This window comes from Trichosurus vulpecula, chromosome 6 (assembly GCF_011100635.1).
Source record: "Trichosurus vulpecula isolate mTriVul1 chromosome 6, mTriVul1.pri, whole genome shotgun sequence".
In the NCBI taxonomy this organism is placed as follows: Eukaryota; Metazoa; Chordata; class Mammalia; order Diprotodontia; family Phalangeridae; genus Trichosurus; species Trichosurus vulpecula.
Window position 1 is genome coordinate 143,626,810 of NC_050578.1, and position 15,590 is coordinate 143,642,399.

The window sequence follows — 15,590 nt, forward strand, 5'->3', positions numbered from 1 at the left end:
AACAAAACTATCACTCTTTGTTGATCATCTGATGGTGTACTTAGAGAGCCCTTGAGAATGATTTAAAAAAAACTAATTAAAACAATTAATGAATTCAGTTTTCAGGGAGCCATGTTGAAGGGCACCAAGGCTATAAGTAGAATATCAGGTGTATTGAGGATCAATGAGGGCCAATCGAACTTATATCTACAAAGTAGAAGATAGGGCATTTCATTTGGAATTAGATGGCCTAGGAATAAATCCTGGCCCAACTATTTAATGTCTTTGCACAAGCCACTTAACCTTTTCTGGTCAGAAAGTTCCATTTCTGGAACTTTGTTGAGGAGAAATTTCAAAGTGTACCTAGGAGAGGGATCAAACAAGATAGAGTAGGCCTCAAGGGAAATGCTCATTTAGAATGGAGATGAACATTTGAAAGCAGATACTATGGGCATACAACTTGCAACTAAGGAAGTGAGGCAAATCAAAACAGGCATAAATTTCCATTAAAATATTTTAGGCTGATTTTGGACAAGCTAGAAATCATGAAAATTTTAATCCCATAATTGGAAGCCAAGTTTGATGGAATGTAAATGTTAAAAACTTCAGGTCCTTTATTAATTTTTTTCTTAAAATAAGTAAAATAAGTACATATTGTCAGGTACAAATCATGGGACACAACAGCCAAATGTTTTCCATCTTCTTTTTTTTTCAGATCAGTGATCACTTCATTATAAAAGATTTTTAGTGCAACCCAATGAATAGTTGTTTTGTTAATGGGATGTATTATATTGGGAGAATGCAAATTCTTCTTTATTACATATTGATTTAAGTCCCATTGGCATCATACAAAATGAAGACGAGTTAGCAGTACTTTGTGAACAACTCTGTTAACTGTCATAGAAGTAGACATGTACAGGATGGTTTTCTTAGGTTGCTGTTTAAAAAAATCATTGGGAAATTTAACCATTAGAAAAAAAAATATATATATATATATATAATATACATATATTATATATATTTATAACATATATAAAATATATATTATATATATATAATATATATATAATATATATTATATATATATATATAATATATATATATTAGTGTAGCTCTGTGAAGGAATTTAATGTTCTTTCTGCAGAAAAAGTCAATTTACTATCTACTACCTACTACTGCTTAGCTTTTTCAGATACTATAGAAAAGGCTTTCAAATGCCTTTGTATGTGCCCTTAATGAAGAAGACTCCCTTGGACAAGGTTGTTTAGAAATTTGGGGCCAAAATTTAAAAAAAATTCAAATTCTTCAAAACTCTGAAAAGTACAAATTGCTAAATTGGATGGCTAATTAGAATTTATGCAGGCAACAGATGTAAAATCAGGTTCATAGAACTTTAGAGGTGAATGGATCCTAGTTTTAAGTCTGTTCATCTCACTGATCTGACTTTTGTTAGTTGATTTTGAAAGAATTATCTCAGGAATATGAGTTCCCTATCAGCTCTCTTTTCCTAAGGTAACTATGTTTTTAGTCAAAGAACCAATCATTATGATGTACATTCATAATCACCATTCAGATTTCTGGAGTAACAGGTTTGATTTATCTAGAGGACAAAAAGAGCATAAAGTGAGGATTTTCTCCTTTGCAAAATGAAAGGAAAAAGTAATAATTTCATTAGGTATATGAGTGATTGCCTCTACTCAGCAACAAGATGCATCCTAAGTTTCAGTCTATTTTTCAATGTTATTCTAATGTGGGAAGGGGAGGGTATCTGATAAAAGGTACCGCTTACGCTGTTTAAAACACCTGGTAAATTGTTAGTAGTCCTCTTTGATTGGTATTGTCATTTATAAATTCTAATGAAGAGAGGTGGAAAAATCATCACTTTTCATCTGGGAGCAGTAGTTAATAACTAGTCACTAATGAGAGAAGATACAATCTTTAAACTACTATAACATTTGGATTAGCCAATTGCATAAAACTTAAAAAATTAAAAAAATCTTTTTCAATGCTCCTATTTTTCATCCTCTTCAGAAAACAGAATAAAGTTCTCTTTGAAGGCTGTTTCATTGAACTCTCATTTTTAAAACACATCCCATCCTTCTCCTCCACAAGCAAAAAAAGCCACAAAGTAAATCAGAGAATGTGCTATTTACATAAATGTTTTTTTTATCAATTTATACTTTTTGCTTATTTCTTTTCATTTTCACCTCCCTTTTGTGTGTGCAATACACATATTACAAATGATCCTAGCATTCTGAGACAGAGTGACATTTCTCAATAGGTACATATTTTCATCTCAAAGAAAGGTAGATGTGGAAAATAGGGTTCAGAAAAAAATTACTGAAAATAGCAGTAGTAGAAATAATGTGTTGTGTGGTTTGAATTTTTAAATTATTTTAACATGATATCAATAAACAATAGGCCAAATTTTCATGTACGAGGCTGTCATTAACCTTGCCTCCACCAGTGAAGAACTCTGAGAAAGAAAGAATCCAGTTGAATTATTATTTGGTATTTACCTTATTATATTTATTGCCATAATATTGTATCTTTTCTTCATAATAACCAAATGTGGAGATGGAAATGAAGTTGGAAAACTGGATATTGTTATGTTTCAGGTGGGAGTAGGTATAGTTAAGCCTTTTTTCACCTTAAGTGTCACTTGGTAATGATTAGCATATCAGAGTATTCAGAATTCTAATGGATTTGTGATTTTGTAAATTTGAATATTCCTTCCAATTTTGCCATTTTAACAGTATCTATATGTAACTTCTCAATCTGTTTTACTTTTGCCCATGTAGTCACACAAAAATATAATGGAGTAAAATCAATATACTGGAAACCTTCTATTCCTCTTGACATTTCAAGGGTACCAGTCAATTCATCAGGCTGTCTACTTATACCTAGCCATATTAACCATCCTATCTTCTTTTCCTGGAATACATTTCTTAATGGAATCTTTTAGTCCTATTCTTTGAATTTCTCCATTGATTATATGTTTAGCCTACTCAAGCCCACCATACAATCAATCAAACATTTAGTCAACAAATACTTAAAAAGTGGGTACTATGTACCAGGAACTAACCAAGTGATGCAAATCCAAAGAATGAAGTAATCCCTACTATGAATGAGCTTACATTCTAATTGGAGCAGCAATATATGTATATATTTATATGTATGTGTAAATTATGTGTATACACACAGATACATATGTTTGTATATATACATATAGATATATGTACAACACAAATATAAAATTAATAAGTATAAGTATGCATACGCGTATTTAAACAGGCACACATGTATGTAATTGTATTTAACATATCTATCTCTATCCATATTGATGTATTTCGATAGATAGATAGACAGATATGTTAAATGTAAGGTAGTTTTGTGAAAGGGCACCAACATGTGGGTGGCAGGTAGAAACCATGAAAGGCTTCATTCAGAAGAAGCATCTTAAAGGAAGAAAGATTCTTTAATAGGCTGTTTTAAGTAGGAAATATGTTCTAGGATTAGTGACATGCACTCTTCCATTGGCCTCCGTATGATACTTATTTTCATTTTTTTTCAAAACTTATTTGTATTCTATATCTTGTAGCCATACAATGTTAGAATTTTGTTATTAAAAAAAAGATAGATCTTTGTTTCTAGAAGCCTGGAAACTTAGCAGTTTCCTGAAAGCCATCCATTCAATTTCCTCTTCCTATTTAATTATTTGCCCAAATTCCCCATTAGTGCTATCTGTCCCAGATATACATAATAATGAGCAAGCATCATAGGTTGTATATCCAATTGCATGTAAAAATCTGGGCAGTTCTTCATCTACATGGTCTTTCCACTGTAGATATCTAGGTCAATGTCTTTTGAGTTTTTATAGATTTCCTCTTGCAGGCTATCAAATTACTCAGGGCCATATGCCGTTAGCACAATGATATTTACAAATATGAACACCTGAAAGACCTTGACCTCCACAAAGAAATGCTCTTGGATGTGGACCCAGTCCTGGATCTAGATTCATTCAGTAGTTAAAACAATTACACAACAAAGCTTGTAAAGCATTTCATACTAGAAAGGCATGCAAATCCACTTATCCATTCTTAGTTAATGATTTTTTAAAGGGAGAAGAAAACAAAACAAAAAAAGATTTCCCCCCTCTGTATTTCTCTTAACTTTAAGCAACTCAGCCATGTCTAGATATTTATTTTCAATCAATAAATACTGAACTTACTGAGTATGAAAATAAGATATGTCATAATCCAAATAAATTATCTGAAAGCTCTATTGTGATGAGAAAGAATTGAGGCCTTAAAGTTATATGATTCTAAAATAAAAGAACCATTTTTTCAGGATGGGGCTAAATGGATGGAGCTACTTGCAATTTAAAGTCTTGAATACTAAGCTGCTTCTTCTGCATTAACTTTCCCCAAGACCTAACTTATATGAATATGATCTCTCTCTTTCCGTATCTCTTCTATCACTTTGTCTGGAGCTTTTCATCACACTTATCTCACCATCCCTTGTATGATATATTTATCTATTTGTCCTCCCCTTCATTCTATTTTGGGCTGTTTGACAGTAGAATCTGTTCTTTCTTTTTTTGTGTCCATAGTACTTAGAATATAGTAGGTGGTACAAAAAAAAATGTTTAATGCATTTGTTGAAATGGAACTTTTATTTGCTGTTAATAGGTAGATATAGAGATGTGCATGTGCATGTGAATGTGTGTGTGCATGCGTATCTGTGTGTGTGTGTGTGTGTGTGTGTGTGTGTGTGTATCACATTGTACCTTTCAAAAGCCTATTCCCTATGGTGCTGATTGGCTTATGTGGGCCAGTAGGGAGTCATGTGTAAGAACTCAAGTGATTTCTTTTATATCTTTTGATCTTGTCAGAGATAGTAGATGATTTGTTGCCTGATTTGAGTGCTGCTAAGGTGCAGGTTAAAACAGAACCAGAAAAGAAAGGAAAAAGGAGCTACTGTTAGTAGGAACCACCAATTAGAGGAAATAATAATTTGCCTGATGGTTAACTCCATTTCCTTGATGGAGATTGTTAGTAGGAATCAGATGCCCAGAATAAATGCCCAGAAGTTCCTTGCTGTGCAGTTGTAAAGGAGAATAATAATATGCATTTTATATGTATGAGTACCTTTCCTCTGGGGAGTTCAAAGCACTTAATAAAGATCATTTCATGAAATTCCTCAAAGAAGGGACAGGAGCTGATGATCCTTTTATCCATTTTAAAGTAAAAAAAAAAACCATGAAGGACCAATAAGACATAGTGAGACTATCAAAGTTTCACAGCGTAACCACAGATATAGAAATGACTCCATTCCTAAAATGACTTCCATAATACCTTGGGACTAAGAGTTCCAGTATTTCCCTAAGACAAAAGCTTCTTTTTTTAGTCCTAGGCTGACCTGTATGATTTATTTATTTTAGAGTGCTTTTAGAAGGGTTTTTGCATCATTTTTTGCTCTTTCAGTTCAAGCATGATTTAATATGTCAAAACTGGTTTGCTTAACTGGGCTTGATTGTCTTGCATACTTCCCCTAAAACAGGGCAGTTTCTTCTTTGGCATACTGCAGCCAAGAAAAATGAAGTGTTACAGAAGTTAGGCCTGGTTCCACTATTGTGACAATAGCAGCTTCCTTTAACAATTCTAGCAACAGGAAATTTGGACAGTAGTCATACCAAGAGACTTAAATTCAGCTTGGGCAGTGTCAGGCCACCCACACAGATAACACATCTGTGTGCAGGAACATACAGACCCACATAAATGGCTCACATTTAGGAGACAATTCTTCTGGAAAAGGAATTTAAGCTTGAAATAAGACTGTGGAAAAAAAAGTCTACCAAAAATAGTAGACAGATAACACTTTTAATTCATAGTTTGCTTTCTTACAGACGTCATCATTGTTAGGTCCTGAGTTGCTACTGCTTTTAATACGTAGACACCAGAGAGAGGAAAACTAATGACAATCCAAATTTAGTTTTATTGCTTTTCTCCATGAGATTTATTTTTTTCCTTTGTATTTGCAAAGTCTGGGTTGGATTTTCAAGACTGAATCCTTTGAAAATTTGTCCAAATACAAACTTACTTTATCTGATTTCTTAAATACCTTTTCCCAACATCCTCATCCCACCTTTTTTCCCCTCTTCATTTATAAGTGAAGTTGTTTGATTCCATCTCTTTGACCTCATGCTTTTCCCCAGGGTGCTTCTTAAACCTTCCCTGTATATCTGCTGGCAGAATTATTTATTGCCAAAATACCTCTCCTCAAAGAGAGAGAGAGAGATTTTGCTTGCATGAGTGTGTGTGTGTGTGTGTGTGTGTGTGTGTGTGTGCGCGCGCGTGTGTTTGGGGGGAGTGACCCTGGCGGTTGATTTAGTGACATACAAATATAGAACCATAAGTATTTAACATTTTAACTTCAATGCTTGGCTTCCCAAACTTAGGGAGTCCTTAACCTTCCTAGGTTTTCATTGTCCTTACCCATGATTATGCATGAGGGAGCCCAAAATTAGAGTGGTTAAATTAAATTACTGAAAGGTATAATCTGTAAGGGGAGATAATCTGTAAAAACTGTAGCTTAGGGAAAGACCTTCTAGAGGAGAGTTTGTTAACCTCTTTTGTGTCATAGACTCCTATGGCACTCTGGGGAAACCTGTGTATCCTATCTTGGAATTATGTTTTTTTTTTTAAATAATTGAAGGAGATGCTAAATTTAAATTAAAAGTTAATGGAAATTAAGATATATTTTCTCATCATCTAAGTTTACAAACACCCTGAAATTTATCCAGGGACCCCTGAACCACAAGTTAAGAACTCCTGCTTTAGAATAAGGGCAGAAGACAAAAAGAAAACAGAAAAAAAAAAAAACAGAAATGGGAAGATGAAAATTGCAGGCTCATAGAATTGAGTGGCTCAATTTAGGAAAGCTGTAGGCTTGAGTGACTATGAACAGGAGAAGGGATTGACAGATCTGGGTGCTGTAATGGTAGGAGGCCCTGAGTTTGAATATTGGATCCTGCACTTTCAATCAGTGTGACCTTGGGTGAGTCACAACTTGTCTGTAAACTGAAGAGGTAGGTCTGGACAATCCCTAAATTCCTTTCCAGCTATAAAGCTATGATTCTGTGGAAGAGAGCAGAGAAGGACCAGTTAAGTCAATGTGATAGGTATCTGTTATTATAGAGGTTCAGCCTGAATCCAAAGGAGAATTTAGCAGGATTAGACAGTAAAAACAAGCAAACAAACACAAAAAAACAACTTTGGTCTCCCTGCACTGGGTAGAGGGGAAAATGCTTGGTATTGATAAGGCTGTTTATTAAGTACCTGCTAAACACTAAGGATACAAAGAAAGACAAAATATATTCTCTGTCCTCAAGGAGCTCACAATGTAATTGTTGAAAATAATACATAAAAAAGAAACTATGGGGGAACATCAGAGAAGGTATCTTGTGGGAAGTCAGGTGTCAGGATGGGAAATTATGACATGGCACACTCCTTACTGCCACATCCAGCCTCCAGTCTTGCTAATAAAAGAGAGGGAGGGGCCTCAGGTTCTGGTGATACTGAAGAAGGTTCAGAGTCCATAGTATGGAGGGATCTGAAAGGGGATTTAGCAAGAACAGGAAATGAAAAAATAAATGAAACCAAGAGGACATCATGAGGCAGTAATGACAAAGACTGCTCTGAAGGAACAACTAGAATGTTTTATGTTGCCCCTCTCACCCCCCACTGAATAATGTGACACTAGTAATTTTCTCAATAGCATGCTGGTTCTTTTCCCCAAATATCATGGCATTGCAGCAATGCTTAGCTTTGCCCTTTGACTTTGCATGTGGTTGTAGTGGGAGAAAGGATGGCAGTGGAGAAGAGATAAGAAAATAACCCAAAGTTTCAGGAATTTTAGAGGAAGAAATCTCCCAGTTTTCAGCATTTGAAAGTCAACTGATAACTACCCAAGTGTTACAATGAAATAGTCTTAAAAATCACGTGGGTGTCAGGACAACTGAAGCCTAGTACCTATTTTCTACTAGTTATGTGACTTTGTGAAAATCACTAAATTACTCAAGACCTTTTTCCTCATCTATAAAATGAAGATGATAATATGGGCACTGGAGGTAAAATGGCTTACTGTTTGACCTAGAGTCATGGGTTTGATACCTGATTCAGATATTTTTAAGCTATGTCACCAAGTATGACTCATTCAATTTCTCACAGCCTCAAAAATGGGGTAACCTCCTAGGGCAGGGGTGGGGAACCTGTGGCCTAGAGGCCACATGTGATTCTTTCAGTCCTCAAGTGTGGCCCTTTGACTGAATCCAAACTTCACTGAATAAATCCACTTAATAAAAGGATTTGTTCTGTAAAACTTAGTTAAAAGGCTACACCCGAGGACCTAGAAGGCCACAAGTGTCCTCAAGGTCACAAGGTCCACACCCCTTTCCTAGGACTTGCTTTGAATAACTTAAAGTGAAATGTAAAGGTCAGTTATTATTTACAGGGCTGTTAAAGTGAGGGCTTGGCCTACATAATCTCTAAGCTTTCTCCCTATACTAACATTCTATGTTTCTTTAACTAGTAATAATAGAAAATCATTTTTAATTAACTGTGGTAACTAGCTATGATATCACTGTTCTTAATGTGAAAATGGAGAGGGAAAAGAGAAAGATACTCTCTCTATGTAACTTACACAGTTGATAGGGACTAGGCTTTGGGCAGGGGAGACCTTAGTTCAAATACTAAGTCAGACACTGATTATTTGTGTAACCTGGGCAAGTCATTTAATTCTCAGAGCATTGTTGTAAGAATCATATAATATAGCATAAGTAAAGTGCTTTGCAAGTTTAAAGTACTGTCTAAATATTAGCTGTGGGGAAATCCCAAATGCCCAAATTAAAATAGGTTATCATTCTACAACTTTTAACCTTAGAGAATTGCCTGAGTCACTTAGAGGTTAAATAACTTGCCCAAGTTTACATCGCCAGTATGCAACATAGACAAGACTTGATTCCAACTATTCTTGATTTATTTACTCCAACATCCTGTCTCACATACTTGAGTTTTGGTGGTGTTAAATAGTATGATAAAAATTAAGTCAAAATAATTAATTCCTTAAGTATTGTATATGAACCATAAAAGGTAATTCTTGAATTTTGAAGTAAATGTTTTCTCAGTTTATGCGCAATTCAGATATTGTCCTGAATTTAAATATTTACTTATATGTGTATTTGTACACACACACACACACATATATTTAATTTTATTTATAGAAAATTTAGAAATATACATTTTATATATCTAAAGGATTATCTATGAAACCACTCTGATTATAATAAAATTATTTTTAAACAGTCCTGACAAGAAAGATTATTACTAAACTTAACATGGAAGAGTGAAATAATGGGGAAATGAATGGAAGGAATCAAAATTGGGGTAAATCAAAGTGCCTTGGTATAATGGATTGGAAGTTTCACATGGAATAAAGAAGAAATCTTTTCAAATCCCACTTCAGATACTTATTTTCTGTGCGATTATGAGCAAGTCAACCCCTCTGAAACAGTTTTTGTCATTTGTGAAATGTAAAAAAATGTCAGTGGTACTGATGGTAGAGAATTGTTTGGAGGCTTAAATGAGCTGATAGGTACGAAATTCTTTGCACACTTAAAAGCAGCAAATCTTATCTGTTGTCATCATCCTACTTGTTATCCTGAATCAAATACTTTTCCATGAACTTGTTTTTTATTGTACGCTGCTGGTGCAAATGCTTTTAAAGTTTTGTCTGTCTTAGGGTTCTTTAATTTTCTTTATGGGGGAGGGGAATATAGTGGTTTTTCATATTGGTATTTAGTGATATCTCTAGTTTGAAATATTTTGTACATGGAAGACTATAAGCTGTACCTACCAGTTTAAATGAATTGCATGTTGCTTTTCTCATATTTTATCCAATCTGTTTCTAGTTCATAACAGAAATTTTAAGTAATGCTTAGAATTGTTTTGACAGCTATAGAGCTTTTGCCAAAGAGTTTATGGATTTATAAGAACTGATTGCGAAAAATGTGCTCTGTTTTGTGTCTAGAATGGGAAGACACCCATTTAAATTCAGGCATGTTCTTTATTAAGACATAGATTCCCTCTGGTGCTTCCACAGAAGCTGAATTCTATGCAGCCCTGGTGTAGAAAAGATTAGTATCTTTGCATTGTTTTCTGACATTTCAATTCTCCTAGCGCAAGAGTGAACACTTTCTTTTGTGAAAACTAGGGAAAGCAACTGTCTACTTTACCTCTTAATCTATTAATTAGAACGCTCCTGGCACAAGCTTTTTCTCATTGAAGAGGGATTTGACCCTGAAAATTCTGAGCCCAGACAAGATTTAAAACCAGAGGCTAATCCTTTCCCACTTCTTAATTATTCCTTACTAACAGATAAGCCTCTTCTTTTCTCTGCTTACTTTGTTTTGATTGCTTATTTCCACATTTACTTCCTGTTCTCATTTCTTTTTTTTTCTCTGACTTTCTCAACAATCTGAGTTATCTTTCCTGCATTTGACACTATTTCTCCTTTCTCAAGGCTCACATTATTCATCCAATGATCAAGGTTAGGGGGACTAGATAAAGCCTGGGATTCCATTGGTATAGAAGACAAATAGATGATGAAATTCCCTTTTCTAGGTAGCTGAGAATACATGAGGTACATAGAGTTCTGGGCCTGAAATTAAGAAGACCTGAGTTCAAATCCTGTTTCAGACACTTACTAGACGTGTGAACTTACTCTCTGTTTGCCTCACTTTCCTGAATTGTAAAATGGGGATATAACAGCACCTAGTCCCAGAATTATAATGAGTCAAATGAGATATTTGAAAACTTCTTAGCATACTACCTGGCCCATAGTATGTGCACTAAATACCTGTTACCTTTCTCTCCCCTTCTAATTTATGTTGGTGCTTTCTATTCAACTTATATTGTGAGAAAGTTTCTTAGAGCACTGAGAGGTAAAGTAATATATAAAAATTATTTTCCTCCCAAAAATCACAGATGAATATAATTTACCTTTGATTTATCTACCCTTTAGGCATTTGCTGTTATCTTCTTTCTCTCATAATAGATAATAGAGAAATGACTGGATTTCATTTTCCTACATTTAATTCTCTTTTCTGTCCTGATGGCTCCAACTCACACCAAACCTAAAAGGACTATAAAAAAAAAACCTTTATGGTTTGGTGTTAACGAATATTAAGGAAAATATATATATATAATGAAATTTTCATGCCATTTTCTTTCAGTTAACATTATGATTCAGTAAATAAACACTAAGTTCCTACTACGTGCCCAGCACTGTGATAAATACTTATGATACAATGGAAGGCAGTACTGTAAGGTAAGGAATATTTTTGACTATAGGAGTAGCAAAAGCCTTTTTTTTTTACTTTTCTATAGCTAATCAATGAAGATTTCTTTTAAATGCCTCTCTGTGTACCTAAGGTGGGCAGCCAGATGGTGTTTTGGATAGGATGCCAGTCCTGGAGTCAGGAAGACTTCTCTTACTGAGTTCCAGTCTGGCCTTACACATTACTAGCTTTGTGACCTTGGGCAACTCACTTAACTATGTTTGTTTCAGTTTTGTCGTATGTAAAATGAGCTGGAGAAGGCAATGGCAAACCATTCCAGTATTTTTGCCAAGAAAACCCTTAATTGGGTCACACAGAGTTAAACATGACTGAAATGACAACAACAAAATGTGCCTGATATTTTCATAGGTCCTAGTAAAAATAATAATTGAAACAAAACTATGAAAAAACAAAATTCCCACCCTCAAGTACTTTCTATCTAAAAGGAAAAAAAGGTATCTATACAAGTGATTATTGTACAAGATACAAAGTGATAAGGACATAAGAGAGTTATAGACAAGGTGTTTGAAGAGACTTTGAGGAAGAAGAGAGAACTTTGAGCTGGGTAGATCAGGGAAGGATTTATGGAATAGGTAATCCCTGAGATAACCTTTGAGAGAAGAGGGTATTTCCATACCTAGAGATGTCTCCCCAGAAAGGGAGACAGTTTTTACTCATGGAATAAAGAAGTAGAATTTAGGAGATCAGAAAATGACTAGTACCCCAGTTAGGCAAGGTTATAGAGCATTTACATGGAAAAAGTGAAGTATGATTGGAAACAAAGGTTGGAGTTAGGTTGTGGTAGGCCTTAAATACTAGTACAAGGAGGTGGTTTTAGAGAAGGAGAGTGAGAATTCCAGACTCGCATATTTGGAATATTAATTTGACAGTCATGTGAAAGACAGATTCCAGAAAGAAGGGACTTGAAGATGCTGCTATATGTTACTATACTAGTGGTTGTGAGAAGGGATTAAAGCATTAAGACTGAAACTAGTTTGGTGGTAGCATGCCTGGTGAGAAAATATAATGCATATAGGCTTACAGCTGTCTTTGTGTCTGCCTCCTCTGTGTGTGTGTGTGTGTGTGTCTGTCTGGCTGTCTGTCTCTCTTTCTCTCTCTCTGACTGTGCCTCTCTGTCTCTGTCTCTCTCTTCTCTTCTCTCTATCTTTCTGTCTCTCTCACTCACTGTGTGTAATGCAGAAGCAGTGTTAAAATGCACTAATACTTTCGGAGCACCCTGTAGTACAACTAAAACTCAGAAAGTGCCAGGCATGCCATTTTTAAAGAGTAGATATTTCCTGCTCAATAGTTTTGTAATTCTTCACTTGACATAGTGTTTCCACAATCTGGCTAGCAGCTGCTGTGGGAGTGAAAGCCCAACAACAAGAATGCTACCAGCACACTGCAAAAGCAGTTTCTTTTGATCTACTTAACTAAGGAAAGCTACATGAAGGGGTTGACAAGCTTACTTTAATTCAGCACACAAATATCATTCACTTAGTTCAGGGGGAAAAAGCCAGCACCCTGAAATTCAGATCAAAATATGAACAAAGTACAAACATCAACAGACAGACCTTGTATGATTCAAATCCCAATACATAGTTAACAGAGTTTAAGAAAGTCTCAGCATCCAGGTTACAAGCTGGAGGGCTCCTTAGCTACAGCTGCCCGAAGTCTCTGCATCAGCACCATCACGAGTGAGAGCCCTGCACAGATGGCTCTGTCTTCTCTTCTTATAGGATTTCAGGTGTCATCAAACGTCATCTGAATGACCAGAACTTAGGCTGGTATGATTGGCTCTTGAGTTAGCCTCTCCCCTTAGGACCCTGGGAGTTTCACATCCACATAGGTTAGGTTAACACCTAATAGGGGTTAGAGCCTAGGGCTTAGCACTTAGTAAGACTCAATGAAATACACTGAATTACTCAAAGGAAACGAAAGCCAAACTCTTCAAGGGCACTTGTTGAACTAAGTGCTAAGAGCCCATTTTGCTTACCAACAGACATAGATACAGATAGCTGAATAGGTATACACATATATTACAGATTGCATATATTTATATAATCTTTTTATATAGTTAATTTTTGATATATTTATAGCAATGTTGTTTTCTTACCACATGTATGAATTCGTTAGTGTTAGGATTTGCCAGTGAAATACTTCTGGTATTTATGAATACTGGTACCCTGCTCTGCCACAAATACTCTTAGAGTTGCCTGGGGAATACTAAGAGGTTAAATTACTTGCTCATGGTAACATAGCCTAGAAATATACATAGTTGTAGATGATAAAATACTAAAATTCAAAGTATTTTGACTTCAAGTACATAATATGACAATGCCTGGTGGTTTCTCTTACAGTTTTATATGTGTGACAATAGCTCACATTTACATACCATTTTAAAATGCATTCAAGAGTGGGCAACCTGTGGTCTCAAGGCCACATGTGGCCCTTAGGTCCTTAAGTATGGCCCTTACAAGTTTGGATTCAGTTAAACGATTATACTTGAGGACCTAGAGTGCCACATGTGGCCTCAAGGCCACAGTTTTCCTACCCCTGGATAGATGTTAAGACTGAAAGCTGCCAATGCATAGGTTTTTGTCTTAGACCAGTGAGATTTCTTCTAAATATGTAAGGAGTGTTCTCATCAGGCTCTATTATGCATATAACTCTTAGTTGTCCAATTCTTCAAGGAGCCATGATTTTATAGGCCTAGATTTTTCACCATGTGAGTCCTGAGCCTCATATGACTTAATAGACTGTCTTTGTGAGTGGCTATCACTGAAAATCCATTATCTTCTAGTTTTTCTTCTGGTGATAGATCTCCAGGTTTATATAGTCTTTTACATGATCTTTACTTAATGTCTTTGTGGCTATGGAGAACTTTGGAAAACTTATTGGCTTTGGAGAACTTATTGAACTTTTACTCTGTTTATATAGTCTTCAAAAACCAGACAACCATATCTATGCCTTTAATAATAATCATGATTTGTAATTATTTAAAGAAGATGTTGAAATTGATATCTGGAAGGGTGTTACGGATCATATAGAACAAAGTGTTTGAACATGGAAGCATATTTGTTGTGGTGTATATTGTTATAGCACAGCCTTCATGTAATCCCATCAAACTAAGCCTTCAAGACCTGCACAATACAGGATATTTAAAATAAGTGATATATGATCTACTCTCAAACTCAGTATTAATGCCAAGAAACTGAACAATTTTTTGAGAATGAAGTTGTTTAAGACATTTAAACCAGTCCCTACCTCCTGCCTAACTACTTATATCTAACTCATCACACATTTAAAGAGCCACATTTACTCTTTCAGGCAATTTTACTTTCTCAACAGTGATTTAGACTTTGGCGAAAATTCTAGCCTATGGAACATTATTGTTTGCTAGTACCAAAGACTAATAGATTAGTTACATTTCAAAAAGCATTTATTGAAAGAAAGTAATCCCACAATACACATTATTCTGAAACTTGTTCACTTAGTATAATTTATTCTATGGAAAATGGAATTCTCAACAATATTCACGCTAAATAGACAACTAGAAATATGATTTCAAATTGTTGTGATTTGGTGGCTCGAGTCAGACTTCTGTCTTTCTCATTAATGATTTCACTGATGTAACATTTGTATATTAACATACGTATTATTTTATATATACTCAACAATGGTGGGAAAATACCTTAATATGGAAACTATAACTTGCTCTTTATTATTTCATGTGAAAAATAATTAATGCTTAGAAATTTTTCTCATTTAACAAAACCAAGTTCTACATGTTCAAAAGTGTGATTTCAGGAAGCCATGGGGAAAAGTGCCTGGCCACATTCAAATTAGCCTTATCGTTCAGTAATATCTTACTGGAGTACAAGGTTAATTAGTACCATAGGCAATATACATTATTCATCAGAGCAATCAAGCTTTTATTCTGCTGGGCCTTTATAGACTGCAAATTGTTTTACTTTCACTAACAAAACCTTGATATACTATTGTCATATTTAATTTTACTGAACTATATCGGTGATACAGAAATTATTTCCTAAACTTTAAATATTCTGAACATGGCACTTCCATTTAGAAAAAGATACTATAGAGTGTAAGAACCATTTTCTTTGTGTGTGTGTGTGTGTGTTAGGATATATACAATGAGACACCTATTTTCATTGTTTAGCCTATTGGGAATTTATTAAATTAAATTCAT